Genomic DNA, 21151 nt, shown 5'->3' with positions numbered 1-21151 from the left:
GAAGATGCAGAGCGCTTAGGCCTAGGTGGCCTTGACACTGCAAAATTGAAGCTGATCTCAGCCTCTTTACTGTCGAAACCTATCTCAGCAAATAGAAGTGGCATTAAATTGTTTGCAAATCCCAATCATTTCAAAGAGGGATAGCGTCCAATATGTTGACTCATCACCCCCGGCAATACGACAACGAATCATTTCTCACAACAATGATGTCGTGCTGTACCCTGTTGATCTGTATTGCGCACAACCACAAACTCTAGAGAAGCTTACATTCTATGCCTTCCACAAGAATTACATAGTGACAAAGGGAAAAGAAAGGAAAAAAATTATTTCAGAGGAGAATACCTACGGCCAATCGCTGCAGCGGCAACACCGACTGGTCCATTTCATAGACTTTCACCCAGGGCATCATCCGGAGGCTTTCTTTTACAACGTGTTGCTAAAGAGCATCACCTTCAGAAACGAATCCCAGCTGCTCTTACCAGAGAACACGTCCAGGTCATACTATCTTGAGTGCAAACTTAGAAATTTGATATTGACATATGAGGATCTTGAGATGTACATCACAGAGTACACACAACAAAATATGCTCACGACGACAGATCAAACACACCAATTTCACAACATGATACTACAGAAGACATCCTCGACGAAGGCTCCCTCATTTCAATCTCAAGATGTGCAAACAAACTACGAGCAACAGGATATGTCATCTCGTATCTCTGCCCTTCTAAACGAGCTTCAAAATGTCCAAAACGTGTCACTGACATCTGAACAAGCAGAGATCTATAAGAATCTCACAACAGCAAAGGGTGGACTGCATGTGATCACAAGCACTCCTGGGAGTGGCAAAAGCTTCTTCATAAGATATATCACAAGCCAACTCATAATGCAAGGGAAAACTGTCACAGTCGTTGCTTCGACTGGTGCAACAGCCACGAGGTTAAGCAGCATCGCAACAACTGTCCATTACCAATTCAAGATACCAGTGCGCACACAACAATATCCCTTGTGAATCTCCAAAAATGATGACAGATACGTCAGTATTAAAGAGGCAGACACGATTATCATAGACGAGATTTCTATGTTGACAAAGCAAACTTTTGATCTCATAGTCGAAAAATTGTGAATGTCACCAACAGCACACTGCTAGACCCATTCAAAGATAAAAAGATCTTCTTGTTCGGTGATTTGGCACAGTTGTCGCCGGTATGCAGGCATAAAAGTGATTAGTGCTACTCATGCCACATCACAAGCTCCACTTATTGGTCCACTGCTACTACGTACATTATGTCTTGCTCAGTGTGCCATGCCAAAGATATCTCTTTCATAGGTTCCTCAATACAATAAGAGTTAGGCTCCCCACAAAGAAAGAGATCCACGATGCGCTCGGTGACCGCATCATAAAGTAGGATCAAATAGAGAAACACATGGATAGGAATATGACAATCATTTGCACACACAAGAGTGACATTCGATATTATAATAAACTTCTCTTGGAACATTTCCATCGGCATAGTCACATAATCCAAATCGGCCTCAAAATGAATGCACACAACGTCCCTGAGCTCCAAGCATGGCTTGAAGATCCCGACTTCCACACAATTGACAGAATAGCAAAAGGAGCAAAGGCGCTGATAACAGAGAACATAGACTTAACAATTGGAGCAGCCAATGGATCAATATGTCGCGTAGACGAAATCCTCCAAGATGAAGAAGGAGGCGTCAAAGCAATCAAAGTCACATTGGAAACATCGAAACAGGAACTTACACTTCAACGGTCTAAGCATAGCAGACAGACATTCAATGGGCACTGGTACCATAAATCCACATTCCCAGTAGCTCTCGCCTATGCTATGACTGGACACAAGTCCCAAGGTGCAACAATCAACACCAAAGTTTTGCTCATTGTAAAATAAGTTTTCGCCCCTGGCCTTCTATACGTGATGCTCTCACATGTCACTGAGCCAACCCGGCTACATTTACTAGAGCTCCCTACGCCACAGATGTTCACACCATCTAGATTTTTGACCATCTAAACGTGAAAGTATCCTTCCCCCTCTTTAGTATCAATTCCTCTTTCTATTAAATAGATTGAATCACCTTGTAACTGCCTACTATACAAAGCAAAAAATTTTGTTCAACTGCTCATCTTCTCCTCTGTCGATTTGTCATGTTCAATATGTTGCATTGCTGAGACATCTTCCCTATCACACCTGCTCACTCTGATCCACCTTTTGTAAATTTACTACTCTTCCTTTCCTCACTTCATTCATTTGTGTTTAAACGTTTGTCGGATCTTATGCTTAAAAAATACTGTAAGAGATCATCAGAATAATTATTTTTTACGTGCAGGAAACTAAATCAAACAATGAATCACAACACGGTACATTTTTCACGCTTGTCTGATCTTGTATCTGCCTGTGTATACACATGCGAATCAATCACTCATCTTACTGTGCAACTCTTGAAGCAATACACGAACAACGCAAAGGAAACACAACCAATGATACAACCTAAGAGATTTTACCTCACGACCATTAGGAGAAATACGGACCTTGCATGGGCCTTGTAAGGAATCTGAATTTTTAGGGATTAAGGCTAATGTTGTGTAGGGTTAAGGGGACAAGGGCATTCAAGAAGCTAGTTTTGAGTAGGCTTTTCTAACCTTTTTTTTAGACACATGTAGGATGTGGACCTAAGAGGTCACCTTATCTCTCTAGATTTTTGAAAGTGAAGGGAGTACAGAGGTGTGGTCACATAAGCAAAAACGTGGGTCACTAAGAGCCAAAATTTGATTTTTTTTCAAAAAAATTATTTTTACTTCTTTTTTACTTAAAACTTCCCCCCAACTTATATGCATATCAAAAAATCATTTTTTGACCTTTTTTAAAACCTACAAATACTAAAAGTCCATTTTTTTAATAAAAAAAGCCCCCCCCCCCCCCCCCCCCCCCCCCCCCCCCAAAAAAAAAACCTTTGTTCTCTCTTCCTCCTACCTCTCCTCTCCCTCCCTGCTCCCTTCTCTCCTCCTCCTCCCCTCTCTCTCCCCCTCTCCCCCACTGCCCCCTTCTCTCCTCCCATGTTCCTCCCTCTCCCTCCCTGTCCCCTTCTCTCCTTCTCCTCCCCTCTCTCTTCCACTCCCCCACTGCCCCCTTCTCTCCTCGCATGTTCCTTCCTCTCCCTCCCCCCTCTCTCTTTTCATCTTTTGATTCCTCATGCAACAACTGCCATGGTGCTCACGGACATTAGAAATCGTATGCATACATGTTTTCTTGTCCGTGGCGTTTGCACCGAAGACCACACTTGAGGATGAGCAGAGGTCATCCCAAGAACGTCGTACCGTCGGTGAGATGAATGTTGATAGTTCTTCAATATCTTGCCAATACCATCACATATTTGAATAAAACACCCCTTTATGCAAGGTAACAATATACTTCTTTCTTTTGGTTGTGTTCTTCTTATCATAAATTTTGAAGTATAATGTGTTGCCTCTACTTGTTTTGTAGTGCTTGGCACAAAGGTTGCTTTTGTTCACAAATAGTGAAAAGATGCATGTTAGAGAGGCCAAGTGTCACCACTTTTCCTCTAAAACAGTCTTTTTATTACATCTTGCAGGTAGGTGCTTCAAATCCATGATTATTAGAGGTGGGTAATCTCATCATAATGTATATTTTAGGATTGTTTATTCCCAGTTGGATGGAAATACTTGCACATTTGTACAACTTATACTTAACAAGTGTCTTTATTATACAGCTTGCAAATGTTGAATTCATACATGTTTTTGTTACAAGGTGACCTCTTAATATGCTAGCTGAGTGGTGTTGTTTACAAGAATGGCTCAAGGAACTGGCATAACATGAAGATTTTACGGTGGCACAAAGCTCTCCTCAATGGCAATGTGGCTCCCACTACACCAAAAATCATTATGCTAACATGGAGAGATCCCTAGTAGGACAATGCAACATCTTTTCATCAGCAGCAACACACCCTTTCCTAACATGAGGGCACTCCTACCAAAGATATTTTTATGTGATAGGTCACCCCATACCATGCCATATCATGGAATGGATGTAAGAACTATGACCGCACTACTCCTTGGAAGTTGTTCACAAATGTATGTTTATCAAAGTTAATGAGAAGAAATTTGGACTTTTTTGTTTGTTAATGTGAACGAGCACTCTAGGTCTACCATATTTTAGATTGTTTGATAATTTAAATAAGATTTGTAGTCATTTAAAGTGTAAATTTGTTTTTGTTTGTGGTAAGATTGTACATGAGAAGACATGATAAAGTAGAAGAGATCTTGACGGAATAAACCTCGATGCCACATCTCTCCTTAAACCCTTTGATTTCTATCGTCGTGGGAAGTTCAAGGGAAGTCTATTTTCAAATTTTTAGTAATAACTTTTTTTGAAAGAAATTTTGGTTATTTTAAAGTTTGTACAGAGTTTAGGAGTTCATTCTGATTATCTTCCTTCAGTTTCAAATTTTGACCGAGGGCACTCCTTGGAAGCCACTTTTAAAGGTGTTAGGGCGGGATTTTGGGAAAGTTTTGTATGTAGGAAATACAATCCTTAACACAATAAAAAACATTGGTTGTTTGTGAAGGAGTACGAGCGGAAGTGCGACGCGAGAGAGAGAGTGCGAGAAGAAGAGCACGACGATATGGTGAACTCGCTCTACTGTAATGTGTAGAGCATAGTGAGTTCTTATTAGGTTTTTACAAAAGAATATGTGTACATACCTGGCGGCCCGCCCACTTACCTGGGCGACCACATTGGGCTTTATACCCCAACAACCTCCCACTTAAAGTCCAATGTGGTACTTTAAGTGTGAGAGAAGCTACTATACAAGCTAATATACAAGAGATGTAGAGAAGTGATGTACTACCCTACACCTAACTGCTTGCGAAAATGCGCAAAGCTCTCTGAGGGAAGTCCTTTTGTAAGTAGATCAGCAGGATTTTCTGTGGTGTGAACTTTGACAAGCTGAAGTTGCTTATCCTCGAGCATTTCCCTGATGAAATGATACTTCACATCCACATGCTTTGTCTTTGAGTGATAAACTGGATTGCGAGCCAATTGTATAGCACTTTGACTATCACAATATAACACAGGCATCTCTTCTTTGATTCCCAAGTCTGTTACTAGTGGATTAAGCCAAATTGATTCTTTGCATGCCTCTGATGCTGCAACATATTCAGCCTCTGTAGTAGACTGAGTAACACAATCTTGTAATCTAGAACGCCATGATACTGCTCCGCCAGCCAATGTAAAGACATACCCTGACGTAGACCTTCGGTTGTCTAAGTCACCTGCATAATCTGAGTCTGTAAAACCCTTTACACTTAGCTCCTGACTCCCATAGCATATACGCATACTCTTTGTAGCTTTCAGGTATCTCAATATTCCTTTCACTGCCTCCCAATGTTTCTTGCCTAGGTTTGACATGTATCGACTTACTACTCCCACTGCAAATGCAATGTCTGGGCGAGTAGCAATGTTTCTTGCCTCCCAATATTTCTTGCCTCCCAATGTTTCTTGCCTAGGTTTGACATGTATCGACTTACTACTCCCACTGCAAATGCAATGTCTGGGCGAGTAGCAATCATTGCATACATCAAACTACCCACTGCAGACGCATATGGAATCTTATCCATTTCAGCCCGTTCTTCCTCAGACACAGGACAATCTTGTTTGCTAAGTTTCACATATGGTGGCAATGGAACACTCAGTGCCTTTCCCTTCTCCATATTGAAACATTGCAAAACCTTGTCAATATACTCTATTTGAGATAACCAAATCAACTTCTTTGATCTGTCTCTCTCAATGCGCATACCAAGTATATGACTTGCCTCACCCATGTCTTTCATATCAAACGATTTTGCCATCTTTGACTTCAAAGGTGAAATCTCTTCCAACTGCTTGCCAGCAATCAACATGTCATCCACATACAAAATAAGGATCAGCCAACTGCCATCCTTAGCCTTCTTTGTATATAGACAGTGATCGAACTCACTACGTTTGTAGCCTTGAGAAAGCATAAACTTGTGGAATTTGTGGTACCATGCCCTCGGTGATTGTTTTAAGCCATAAAGACTCTTTAACAACTGGCATACCCAATCTTCCTTGCCTTTCTCAACAAACCCTTCTGGCTGCTGCATGTAAATTTCCACATCTAAATCACCATGCAAGAACGCTGTCTTGACATCCATTTGGTGCAACACCAAATCTAATATGGCAACCAATGCAAGAAAGCATCTCAATGTAGTCATTTTGACCACCGGAGAGAAGACTTCATCAAAGTCAATGCCTTGTTCTTGCTTAAAGCCCTTGGCAACAAGCCTTGCTTTGTGCTTTGGCTGACTATCATGAGCGGTGATCTTATACCTGTAAACCCATTTACAAGGTAGAGCCTTTTTGCCCCGTGGTAATTTAACTAGCTTCCATGTCTGGTTTTTATGGAGAGCTGTCATCTCTGACTGCATGGCCAATTGCCAATTCCCGGAGTCCTTCATTTGCACTGCTTCCTTGTAACATGAAGGCTCATTGCAATCAGTCAACATGACATAGTTCATAGATGGAACAAACCTATTAGGAGGTCGCATGATACGTCTAGATCTACGCACAATAGGTGGCTCAGGCTTAGCCACAACCTGTGGTTCCAATCTATCCTGTCCTTTCTCTTCTTGAGCCCTGACATTTTGTCTTGCACGTGCAGGTCCATCTTCTTGGAAGACAACTCTTCTAATCTCCTCAACCCTCTCTGGTTTAGAATGATATTTGGATTCATTAAAGTGAACATCATTACTGCGGACCACCTTTCTGGATTCGGGATCCCAAAGTCTGTACCCCATCTCACCAGAATTACCATAGCCTAGAAAGATGCACTTTCTACTCTTTGGCTCAAGTTTGTTCCTAAATTCCTTTGGAACGTGAGTATATGCCTCACAGCCAAAGACTCTGAGATGTTTGTATGAGGGCATTTTGCCTGACCATACCATCTCTGGCACTGAATCCTTCTGCAAAACCTTGCTAGGAGATCTATTTACAAGATGAACAACTGTTGATATAGCTTCAGCCCAAAACCCATTTGGCAGCTGTGCATTATACAACATACTTCTGACCTTTTCTTGTATGGTCCTATTCATCCTCTCAGCAACACCATTTTGAGGAGGATTGTAAGGAGCAGTAAGTTCAAGTTTTATACCTTTTGACTCACAAAAGTCCTGAAAGGCCTTTGAAACATACTCTCCACCATTGTCAGTGCGTAAGCATTTAAGCTTCTTGCCACTCTGATTCTCCACAAGTGTCACAAACGTTTTGAAAATACTAAACGCTTCATCCTTGTGCTTGAGAAAGTAAACCCATAGTTTCCTCGAGTAATCATCTATAAATGTCATAAAGTAAGAAGCTCCCCCTAGAGATAGGTTAGGCATAGATCCACACAAATCACTATGAACAAGTGCCAACTGTGTATCTCTTCTACTGCTTCTATGCTTATGTGGCTGCTGTGTTTGCTTACCATACAGACAATGTTCACAGAATTCAAAATCATTAAATGAAAAGCCAGGAAAATAACCAGAACGAGACAAGATTTCCATTCCCTTCTTAGACATATGTCCTAATCGGCTATGCCACAAAGAAACGTTCGGCTGCTCGGTTACATTGATTACATTTTTAGAGACATTTGATACATAAATCATGTAAAGTCCTCCAGACTTTACTCCATGTACTACTGTCATAGAACCCTTGGATATCTTCCACATGTTCTGTCCAAAAGTGGTGACGTAGCCAGCATCATCAAGTAAACCTGTGCTGATCAAGCTCTTTGTAATTGCGGGAACATGTCTCACATTCTTCAGCGTGAAAGAAGAGCCATTCTGAAACTTCGATTGAACATCTCCAACACCTAAGATCTCACATGTCTGCCCATTGCCTAGCCGAACATGATCTTTAGTGGTCACATAAGAGGTAAACCACTCCTTGTTTGGAGACACATGAAGTGATGCCCCTGAGTCTATAATCCAGTCACTCAGTGCATTTCCATTAGATGCTGTAAGAAGAGCTGAGTCCATTGTATTCTTCAAGAAGTAGATGTCTCCTGACACTAGACTGTCATCCTCTGCAACAGTGTTTGTCACATTTATTTCTTGAATCTTCATTGAGGACTTGTTCTTCTCACCATGGTCTTCAGCTTTCTCTTTGCCTTTTTCTGCTTTCCATTCTCTGCAGTCCCTTTTCATGTGACCCTTCTTGCCACAATGGTAGCATTCTATGTCACTCTTGCCTTTGGCACTGCGGGACTTGCTACGAGACTGATTCCTCTTTCCACCTTTGTACTTTTCTTTGGTCCTTCCCCTGACAACTAAGGCTGTTCCTTTGCCTTTGTCCATTGTCTTTCTATTGGTTTCTTCAGTAAGCAGACTTCCTTCTACACCTGCTATGTTCAAACCATATGGAGGTGCAGAATTACTCAAAGCTGTGCGAAAAGTGTCCCAACTTTCTGGCAATGTGATCAACAGGAACATAGCTCTAACAGGTTCATCAAACTTGACACCTTGAGCTGACAACTGACTATAGATTGTGTTAAATTCATTCAGATGATTGGACATAGGTGTCCCTTCTTTCATCTTCAAGTCAACAAGCTTCTTAAGCCAGTATACCTGTGAAGCTGCACTCTGCTTCTCATAAATATCACTCAGCTTTAACCATGCTTGATAAGCCGACATCTCGTCTGCTACATTGAAGTAAACGCTTTCTGCCAAAGTCAGCATAATGGTAGAAAGTGCCAATTCATCCATTTCGCTCCATTCATCTTCGTCCATATCTTCTGGTTTTATCCCCTTGAGCTTTATAGGTTTTATCTGCTTCTTTTGTACCAACACATGCCAAATCTGCTTCTTCCACAATGGGAAATTGGTTCCATCCAGCTTCTTGATATTGTAAAGAGCAGTGTCTTGTGATCCAGCCATAGCTACGCTTCACAGTAGTTTACTTTCCTGGGAAAAATTCGGCAGAGTTTCCCCTGTAAACTGACCTCTGAACCAATATCAACCTGTCAAATGAACCAAGAAAGCTTCAGATTCTGCATAAATTTTGACAGAGTCTCCTTTGTAAAATGGCTCTGGTGTACTAAAAAATAGACCAAAAAACAGCTCAAAAACACTCTCTCTCTGACACTGTAAGCTGTGGGTAAACCTTTCCTGCACCTGTACTGTCTCTGACTGTTCTGTCACTGTCCTGTAAGCATATACTGCAACAATGCCTCAACGGCAGTAAAGCAAAGATGCAATCCCAACTATCTAACTCACAGTCAATACATCCTAGCTGCCTATCTAAGGGTGCTCGAGGGATCGCTCCAAGACCTGTATCACCGAAAGGATCTCAACATTCGAGAATCCCCTAGCTCAATAAAACCTCACTCGACCCTCAACAAAGGCTGCAGTAAATCTGACAATACATAGACTTCCCACAAAGTCATACATCCACAAATTTCCCACTGTATGCTGTAACCGCTGCGGCGGTTGTTTGCTGCGTGACTCACAGCCAGCAAACCCTCAACAGACATACATCATCTCTGACAATACATCCCATGTGGAAGTACCTGCAATGTCAGGATGAAATCTGGAATATCAAGCAGCAAACACAAGCTACCTGATGAACTAGTGGATGTCGCCTAGAGTCTGTATGTAGATACGCCCGTGTCGTATGTGACACGCCTCCAAGAACTGTGAGCCGTCCTTCCATGTGTAGACAACCATAAATCAACACTCTGGGAGTGTCGATATCCTCAGCACCTGCAGTCGTAGGCCAAAAAACCCCAAATTTGCAGAGTCGGATCTGCACCCATCGAGACCACGTAGTCAAAAATGGCCTACGTAGACCTTTGTCGAAGCCGAACGGTGGCCTAGATGACCTCAGAATGAAATTCTGATAACACCTAGTCCTTCGGGCTATCCCACGAGATTTGGGGCCGTGTCTTCGCCTGTCGAATTTCACTCCAATCTGAGTTGGTGACTCTAGCCTCCTGCAGTGCTGCCCCGAGCCTCGATCTAAGCTCTGATACTAGTTGAAGGAGTACGAGCGGAAGTGCGACGCGAGAGAGAGTGCGAGAAGAAGAGCACGACGATATGGTGAACTCGCTCTACTGTAATGTGTAGAGCATAGTGAGTTCTTATTAGGTTTTTACAAAAGAATATGTGTACATACCTGGCGGCCCGCCCACTTACCTGGGCGACCACATTGGGCTTTATACCCCAACGGTTTGAGTATTTTCAGATTCCATGGTTTTAATGCTCGTTGGAGCCCGTAGATTAAGGAAAAAGTAAGAAATGTCTGTTTTACATTAGTTTTTAAGAGATTGACAACTTGCAAGTTGTTTTTTTAGAGAATCCGAGCAAGGTATGTTCTTTTTTGCATCAAAGTCTCCAAGTTCAACACTAAAAAAAAAAGAAAAAAAAGAAGAAAGTGGCCGCAAGGGCGTGCGAAATGGCCATCCGGGACTTTTGGATGGCCATTTTGCGCGTCCTTGTGGCCACTCTTGTTGAGGGCCCTGGGAGTCTTTACATGGGAAAATTTTGTAACACTATTGTGTATAAGTATGAGAAAAAGATGTAAGCTAGATGTACAGAGAGCAAGAGGTCCTCCCCTGGGGCCTTTGAAGGTGTTAGAGCAAGATTTTGGGAAAGTATTGTATGTAGGAAATACAGTCCTTAACACAATAAAAAACATTAGTTCTTTGAGTATTTTCAGATTCCATGGTTTGAATGCTCGTTGGAGCCCGCAGATTAAGGAAAAAGTAAGAAATGTCTGTTTTACATTAATTTTTAAGAGATTGCCAACTTGCACGTTGTTTTTAAAGAATCCGAGCAAGGTATGTTTTTTTTTGCATCAAAATCTACAAGTTCAACACTAAAAAAAAAGAAAAAAAAAGTGGCCGCAAGGACGCGTGAAATGGCCATCCGGGACTTTTGGACGCCATTTTGCGCGCCCTTGTGGCCACTCTTGTTGAGGGCCCTGGGAGTCTTTACATGGGAAAATTATGTAACACTATTGTGTAAAGTATGAGAAAAAGATGTAAGATAGATGTACAGAGAGCAAGAGCTCCCTGTACCGGGGCTTATAATGAGAAATAGGGCCTTTTTTAATGCATGGCCATGAGATAGAGGTGTAGCGTTTGATGTAATCAGAGCACCCCTCCCCCCGGGTCCCTTTTTCTATGTGTTCAAAGGTCTAGAACATTTACTATGTAAAATTTTCCTATATTATGTGCGTTCACTAGAATGGATTAAAAGTACCCCTTATAGACCTTATCTACACATGTTTCTGTAACTTTACAAGAATACAAAATCCCTTATGTTGAACACGTATGCTATGTTACATATACTTTAGTGAACTTCCTAGGTCAAAGGCCTCACAAATCCTGTGCACTAAACATTCACACTAGAAATTGACCAAACAAGGAGCCAATTTTTACTTCCTTGTGTCCACCTTGTGTTCTTGGGAATGTTTTGGTTAAGCCATTTCTTTGGTATTTGAAACCACATGTGACCCCTATTGTTATAGTATCCAACCAAAGGTTTCTTGATTAGCAATTTACATAGGCTCGATTGTATATATCTTCTATGTTAATAATTCATGTATCTATAATTTATGTTACACTTTCTCTATCCAAATGAGCTACATAGTAAAAATCAAATCCACAATTTAACAGTTAAATTCACAAGGTAATAGCTATTGGTATCATCTTTAGCAATACCAAAGAAATAGCTACCAATAGCTCATGAATAGGGATATTTAAAAAGATTTGATACCAAAAACTTGTCAACACTACTCAAAAAGGTGGAAACTCAAAGGCTTTACAATATATGTATGATGAAACATGAGTCAATAATAAGTTACCCTTATACATTGACACCTTCATCTCAAGTTGTCATTTCTCTAAGTCAAGCTTGGCATAGGCATAGTATGGAAACAATAACATGTTGGAAAGCAAGAATTTATCTTTCTCAACTTGTGAAACGTTGTTAATGATATATATTCAGCATCTCCAAATGAGGACATCTTGACAAAGGTTATGATCCACTTTAATAAGAATAACCATTAATGATTAAACTGAAATCAAAATATTGCTTGAATTTCTGATTAAGACTTGAAACTTGAAACATCTTACAGGCAAATAAAAATATCCATAAAGTTCAACAATAATTCTCAAATCCGTATGAAACTCCAGTAATCTAAATTAAATACTCTCACTCAATGCGACACCATTTAACAAAAAAACACATTTATATTGCATTTATAGAAGAATCCAGCCTCATGAAAATAATTACAAACGAAGAATCCAGCCTCATGAAAATAATTACAAACGGAGACAATGTTGTTGTTATTAGGCTTCTCTTACAAGTATTTGTCTTCCTTATCTAGAGATTCATATACACTTGAGTATTTGTGTGTCTATGACACTAGGGAAGATAGTAGTACTATATGGTTGGCTTTTCTAAGAGCTCCTAGAGAGTACCTATTGGTTTAAGATTCTACAAAAATTCTACTATTCTTATCAAAATCCTTTAACATCGTAGTGAAAGGTTCCTCATGGAACAAAAATAGAGTGATTTCCATCTCTGCACATGTTTGCTTGCTCATGTCCTCTAAAAACAAGTTGACTTTGTAAGTAAACAACAGATTATGTGAGCACAAAGTTATAAAGTAGAAAATGATAATCTAATGACAACTATATAAATAATAAATTATAAGAAAAATCTTTGATGACTCTCCATAGATAACACAACTTACTTGCATTGTGAGACTCAATCACATGTTACACAACTATAGATGGCGCGCCAAAGACATCAACAAAATAGCACCACCCAGTGTTATGAGGTATGAAGCCTAAACATTGAAAGCCATAAAGAGGTTTATTCTCTCTTGCATGAAAAACTTAAAGATGGAGATGATGTTAAGCTCTGAATGTAAGCTACAAGGGTAGTTTTCTTACCATTTTATCTTTATGTTGGAGATGAACCCTTGCAAAGCCCACACACTATTCACACCTCCTATTGTTGTGGTATTCAAGTCATGTGAGCTCATATTTTTTTCATCTTCGGGAGTAGAGGTTTCCATGTAGTGTAAGTGAATAAAATTAGAAGGAGTAGAATCTTGTTTCATGGTGTAATGGAGGTGAGAGAAGGAAGAGGAGCTAGCTTGGTGTGAAACTATGTGGTGGCCAAGGGGAAGAGATGGGGGAGGAGCTTACTTGGTGCTACAATGGAGGTGGGCGAAAGCTAGCAGAGAGATAGTATTACACTATAGGGGTGCATGTGGTTGTTGCAGCAATGGAGAGCTTAGAAAAGAGTTTGTAGAGAGAGAAAATCACTTTTTAACTATAGAATAGGTTTGGAAAGACTTTGGAGGGTGGAAAATGATGTTTTGAACTTTTTTGAAAAATTTCAAATTTTTGTATTTTTTAGTGCACGTTTTTTAAGGCCATAAAGAGGTGTATTGATTGGCCTCTAATTAACCTTAATCCCAAAGGGCCGTTAGAGGGTTCATATTTTTCCTAATGCTAAGAAGATGAGATTGGCTAGCTCAGCAGGCGAGAAACCCCATGCGTATATTGAGGGATTCCATACTTTTCAAGAGCGTCGCAACTTCATGAATAAGTGCGACACAAGATATAAAGCTCTAGACCAAACGATGGCCACACCAAACACAGACAAGATGACAACAGGTACTCTTAGAAAAGAAAAATATAATGCCTTCTGTCTGTTGTGCTAACCAGCTTGCTCCTACATCCTGCAGGTCTCATGAAGCAAATACTTGAAGAGCTTGATATCTAGTACGAGGATGATGAGAGTACGTTGCGTAATGTTGAAGCACAACAACTCCTTGACACAAAAATTGAAGGAATTACATTGTACGCGATGGAGCAGCTGCGGTTTGGTTACAACATTGATTTGGCTGAACTTTCAAAAGCTACTCAAGAAAAATGTGCCGCTATATTGACAAATTTCATGACTTCGGCAAACCACACGCACGATGCAACTAATCCACCTATCATAATCCAGAAGGTAGCATGGCACTACAGCGAACACAAGGCAATAAATTATGGCCAACCAGCCTCCCCATACAAGCTAGTTGCAACAGACTAAGGCAAGTATGGATAACAAGTATCACTAGCTTCCATTCATTTCTCCGTAGCACCGTCATTTTTTTATTTACCTAACCAATCTGCATGGATTGCAGATTTAGACACTCATCAACAACCAGAGACAAGCATTGTCCTTTCACCCCAGAAAAAGCAACGTCGCGGGAAGAATACATAGTCTACGGTATACGATGCACGAAAAATGATAGGAGATTTATCGGAGTTTATGAATAACATCCATAAACGCATTGGCCATCACAAGCGCAATCCTTCAAAGAGAATGCGAGCGGACATGCAGACACATATTCCTTTCGAGGACAATTTTGAAATTACCACTTTAGCAACTAGTACCAATATACATAAAGCTAGAAACTTAGAACATTTCTCTATTAAACAACACAAAACAACAAGTGCATTAGGTTATAACGTTTGTTCCAGACATCCACCAAGGTTGAGAATATATTATTTTTTGAAAAATCACAAGAAAATATAGCTGCGAACTACTGCCGTATAACTTTGATCATTGCCTACAACAATGTCTTTTTGTTTCCATTCAAACTATGACATACATGACAAGTTATCAACTGCTTTGATTTAAATGCTTTTTATTTTCAGTTTAGAATGGGTAGGCCAATATAAGCTGATCTGATTGAGCAGCAGCCAGAATTTGAGACTGCAATGTATAAGTTGCAATACTATCTTTACCCAAATTTGCAAGAGCGGGTGCTCAGACACTACATGCATAAATGGAGTGAGTTCATTCCATGGCTAGTTCAACCACCTACCCCATGGCATCCTCATTACATCACTTGGAATACGCTCAGTCGACAAATCACCATCGACATCGCCGTGCTGGCTAGTTGCTCCACAAAACACCATTGTATGTTGTTCGTGCAGATTGCGGACGTGCTCAGCCTACTCAAGACTGTAGAATTAAATTACTCTAATGTGGTCCCCAACCACCTTCAGTCAGCTATACAATTCGTTTTGCGCTATTTTTATGTCAAATCAGTTACCCACACGCGCAACTTTGAAGAGCATCTTACTGATATAGTCCTCTTCCTCTTCTCCACAGAAGTTTTGTCCATTTCATTGTAAAGAGGTCATTGCATGCTACATTCAAAGTTCCATTCTTAATTCATCAACTTTTTGGCATACTATTTTCATCAAATTGTTTCAATCACTTACACTCACTTGGCGTAACAAGATTTGTGCAAAACAAATAATAAGCGCTCTCTCTCTCTCTCTCTCTCTCTCTCTCTCTCTCTCTCTCTCTCTCTCTCTCTCTCTCAAAAAACGCAGCCGTTTTTTGACCTAGTAGACAACAGTCCACTCTTTTGATCATAACTTCTTCATCCGAACTCCGATTTGGGTGATCTATAGTCTCAATCGAAGAGCACGAAGTCCTCTACGCATTGATGTAAAGATAGAAATTTTCAAAGTTATGGAAGGCATTTCTATAACAACATTTCCGAAGTGAATAGGTTCAACAAAATTGATTCTCATCTCCTATTTTACATACAATGTCTTCCGGCACTCGCAAGGATTCTTCTTCTTCAACAAGGTCCACAAAAATTGTGGAAAATGATCCAAAAACTCCTAAGTGTGGAGATAGCAACACAACCACCCAACCAACGACATCGAAAACCATGATCATGGCGTACTTGGTATCATTGCAAGAGACCATAAACAAACAAGGCGAAGACTTACGAGCACTTGCAATGGAGAATGTCACACTATGGGTACTTGTGGTTGAGAATGAAAATCTCAAGAGAACACTTGAGATGCAAACAACACGTTTGATGCAACTTGAAGAGGAAGTCAAGGAATGTAAACGCTCTCTTGTGGACTTGAATGCTTTGAAGGAGCGGATGAGCAAAGTAGAGCATGACCATGTATTGAAAGAGGAGAAATTTGACACTATGAGCCGGAATGTATGCGACATGAAAAATGTATGCACAAACAAGTCTTGGGCTGATGTATGTGGTAGCAATGTGGTTTCTAATTCCTCACTCATGCAAGCTATGGTTCAAACAAAGAATGTTGAGAATGTGGATGTGGAGGAGTTGAAGGAACGGGAACGACGTTCCAAGAACATTGTTATTCGTGGAATTCCCGACGAGAAGTTAGAGACACCTCCTTCTCTTGCCATTGTTATTGAAGATTTCTTCAAAACCCACTTTGGCATGTCCGGAGTAATGGTCTATGGAGCACATAGAGTGGGGAAGCAAGGAGCTCCTCGCTCGGGAGAACGGCCAATTGTATGCACCATGCCGGATGAGACCAAGCGAAAGATTATCCTTGATAATAGTTGGATCTATTTGAGGGATAAAAAATGTTTTGTATGTGAAGATCACACTATTAAGCAACAAAATATGCGTCGCAAGTCATATGAGGAAAAGAATAATAAAAACAAGGAGATCTCTCATGAAGAAAATGTGCCCAAGGAGGAGGCAAGTCTCTCAAGCAAATAGGGATGCGTGACCTATGAGACGGAGTTACAATTGAAAATATGCTTTTGGAATTGTAATGGATACCCATGGAATGCGGGGGTTGGCATTGATGAACTAACAAGCAAAGCCGATGTTGTACTTCTTGTTGAAACTTGGGAGCATGATACACAAAGGATTAACAGCTTGGAGGATTACAATGTACATTCATTGATGTGGTCAAAGAATCTCAAGCAACGAAGAGGAAAAGGAGGGTTAGCATGTATGGTTAAGAAAGGATTGGAAGATTTTGTATCAATTGTGAAAGATGACAAGTACAAACGTTATGTATGGCTGAAAATTATGACACCAAAAAGAGCACCCATTTTTGTAGCCGGTTGCTACATTCCTCATCATGATTCTCCCTTTTATGCTTGCATGGATAGAGATCAACCATTTTCTGATTTGGAAGAGGACATTGCTTATTTCAAAGGTGAAGGTGATGTTATTGTATTTGGGGATATGAATGCTCGCACAAAAAAATTGCAACATGATACTCAACAATTTGATATGCCATACATTTCAAGGGAGTTGGAGGAAGTTCACTTGTATGATCGTACTTCAATGGATGAGAAAGAGCCCGATCACTATGGAAAGTTACTTTTACACATGTGTAATAGCACGGGTATGCTCATTGCCAATGGTGTATCTTTGTGGAGTGGAACCAATGGATTTACGTGTAGGAGACATAATGGGGATAGTGTGATTGACTATATGCTACTCTATGAAGCCATCATGTATCGCATAAAGAGTTTTATGTTTGGTCAATGGACCCCGGAATCCGACCATCGCACCTTATGTATTGACCTTTCATGTGGAGAAGCAATTAAGCATGATAATCTCAGCCAAAGGAAAGAGAAGTTATCACTATGTATGGATTTCAAACGGGCACCAATGTACATTGAAATGGTTGAGCAAAAATTATGGATGACAAAGCTTCAATGTGATGCACCATTGGAAACTAAATGGGAAGCTTTCAAGAAAGCTATTTGTTCTTGTGCGGAAGAATGCTTTGCCATAAAGCATCTCCATGGTATCAACAAAGATAGATCACGCAAAAGGTGGTTTGATAAAGAATGTCAAGATGCTCGAAAGTCCTTGATAAAGCTTGATGCAACTATGGACAAAGACAACTATCAAAGTCATTTGCATACATACAAGGCATTGATTCAAAAGAAGAGAAGAAGATGGGAAGTAAAGCAACAAGAATTTCAAGTCCAAGAAAAGGCACATGCATGTGGAAGATTTTGGAGAAACTTGAGAGGCAAGCGGGTTGAGAATTTTGGTAACTTGAGTCTAGTGGATATGTACACACATTGTAGGAAATTATATGAGCAAGCAAATACTGAAAAAATGCCATTTTATGGTTCACTCCCATGTATGCCGTCTTTTTTTACTATTGAGGATGTATGCGGTGGTCTTGAAAAGTTGGCCACTCGCAAAGCGGGAGATCTTCAAGGTATCAAGCCGGAGATGATCAAATGGACGGGAGATTTTACCCATGAGTGGATGTGTGATATGTTCAACCTTGCACTTCAACATGGTATGCCTTATGATTGGAGTACTAATTGGGTTAAGCCTTTGCATAAAGGAGGGGATGTAAAGAATGTAAGCAACTACCGGACTATAATGATTGGGTATCTTATGGCAAAGTTGTTTGGGTGCATAATGGAGATGAAATTGAGTGATTGGGCTGAAGAGAATGACAAGCGTGCAAAGGGACAAGCGGGTTTTTGTCGATGCCATAACACCATTGATCATCTTGTCACTCTTCGTGTTCTCATGGAGGAAAGTCGGTTGAAAGGCAAGCGATTGTATTGTTGTTTTGTGGACTTTAAGAAAGATTTTGATATGATTCCATGTAACAATTTGTGGAGAAGGATGGAAGAACTCCAAGTGCCAAGTGAGTTTATGCTTGCGGTTTCTCGAATCTATGAGAAGGTGATTTGTCAATTGCGCATGGGAAGAGAAATTTCAGAAATTTTTGTAAGCACTATTGGGGTTAAACAAGGATGTCCATTGTCACCAACTCTCTTTGGTCTATGCATCGATCAATTGGAACAAATGGTACTTGAATTTATGCAAGAAGAAGGCATTGAAGAGGTCACTATTTGCAATGCGGTAATCATGCTTTTGTTGTATGCGGATGATGTAGTGCTTCTAGCACACACTTTAGAAGATGCACAAAAGCTTATGGTTGTCCTTGAGAACTTTTGCTTGCATAGTGGGCTGATTGTAAATGAATCCAAAACAAAGGTTATGCTTGTGAAAACCAACCATAAGGAGAAGCCATGCATTGTGTACAACAACGAGACACTTGAAGTTGTTGAGAGCTTTAACACTAGGTTGGTAACCTAACAGGACATAAAAGTGTCCTTTCAGGGTTTTGAAAAAAACCTCCAAAAGCATTGTAGATCAACTCATTTTGTAAAATCCTTTCATGAGGTTATAGTTCAAGGACTACTACACATGTAAAAAATAAGAAACTGGTAAAATTTCTCATCTTTTGGTCACACCAAGCCTCCAAAGTTGATGGACCAATACATTTTCGTCAAAACAGTCATTTCTTACGTTTTTGTTGCATAAAAATAAGATTAGGGATTTTTGTAGGACTTGAGATAAATTCCCTAGTTAACTTCAATGGGTTGGTTATCAGAACATATGATTGCTTCTCACTCACTATTTTTTGTTTTTCCAAAAGAAATAGGTATAAAACAATTGAATTTTTACCATTCTGCAAACCTATCATCAAAGTTTCTATAGCCACGCTAAATACAAATAATATATGCATGTTTTCTTAGTTCCCTATTGTCCTTTAGGTTCATAAGGAGCCATGGAGCATGTCAAAAGAATATTATATCTCTTACCAAGGGGAATCTTGGGGACAAAGATAAAGTGCTAAATACGACAAACATGAAAAAACTGGGTTCAACATTATGAGTTGTAGAATCCCATAGAAACTATTCAATATCTACCCAAAATTGATCCTTATGACTAGATATGGTTACTACCTACAAAATGCATGTAGTTGTCACAAGAAACTAACAATATTGAAAAAGCTATACTTGATATACTAGAATGTTTCGTTTTCTTCTATAATTGAAAAAATCAACCATCGTTGTCTACTATGCAAAATAGGGTATTAGGTTCCCCAAAACTCAAGAAATATTAGCTTTATGTTACAATATGCGACATAGAAAATCAAAACTGCATTTGGATATCATGAAAGCCACCAAAAAAATCATAGAAGATCTAAAATTGGCTCAAAAACAGGATTTGACAATTTTTGTAATTTGGTCATAACTTACAACTTTAACATTTATTTCTCCCTAGAAGCATCAGGACATGTTGAGGACTACTAAAGATAGTTCTCTAGCCTTATAGACCTCACAAACATGAATTCGAGCATGGTATAGTTGCAAAAAGTTGAAAAAAGCAAAAAACACGACCCGTTTTTTCACACAGTTTACGTTGTGAAATGTTGTGCAAGGACAAGGTTAAAGATGGAATTGATATTCCAAAAAAATGTGGAGTTTTTTTCAGCTCATGAGACAACTTTCTAGATAGATAACACCTCAAAATCCATTTTGAAACTCTTGACATAATTCAAGGAAAATGGTCACTTCACAGGACATAAAAGTGTCCCAGGACATAAAAGTGTCTCATTACCAACCTAGTGTTAAGTACCTTGGCTTTGAGGTTCCATCCAATCACAAGTGGCATGAATGTGCTATGCGTCGTTTGGAAGCGGGAAAGAGAGCATATTATGCATTTGAGAACATATGTAATGCGGGAAACATCAAGTGTTGGGTTCTCAAGAAGTATCTTTTTGATGCATTGGTGACACCGGTTCTTCTTTATGGAGTTGAAGTGTGGGGCGGGAGCATCTCAAAGTCTACTTGGAAAGAGTTTGAGAATGTCCAAAAGCGTTTTCTTACAAACTTTCTCCAAGTTAAGACACAAACATCATATATGCTCCTACTTCTTGAGTTGGGATCTCTTCCAATTGAGGTTATGGGCATGGAAAGGGTTGTGGAGTACATGATAAAGATGCGTCAAAACCCCTCACATCCACTTCCTACAATTGCATGGGAAGCAAGCAAAAAAGTTCAAAAGACGCATAAAAGCAAGATCTTGAGCACGGGATGGATGCAAGACATAAAGAAGTGGTTTGGGAGATGGGATGCATTACACTTGCTACATGATGCTTCAATTGACTCTCAAGTGAATGAAGCTTTTCTACAACGCCAATGTATTACGGCTTGGGAGAAATCCGGTGGGTCACGCTTCATACATTACACCACCTATATTGCCCCCAACTACAAAACCATGTTCTTCGCTGAGAGAGGAAACGGTACTCACACTTACATGCTTGAGCCTATTCCCTTGTCCGCGATATGCACTATCGCAGCAATTCGGCTTAGCTCCCATTTCCTTCGATGCGAGATAGGGCGTTGGGGCAATGGAGAAGAGTCAAATCGATTGTGCACATTATGCTCACTGCAAGTTCGAGA

The sequence above is a fragment of the Adiantum capillus-veneris genome, chromosome 27 (assembly GCF_014529385.1).
Source record: "Adiantum capillus-veneris isolate H3 chromosome 27, ASM1452938v2, whole genome shotgun sequence".
Lineage (NCBI taxonomy): Eukaryota > Viridiplantae > Streptophyta > Polypodiopsida > Polypodiales > Pteridaceae > Adiantum > Adiantum capillus-veneris.
Note: the sequence above shows the minus strand (reverse complement) of the source record.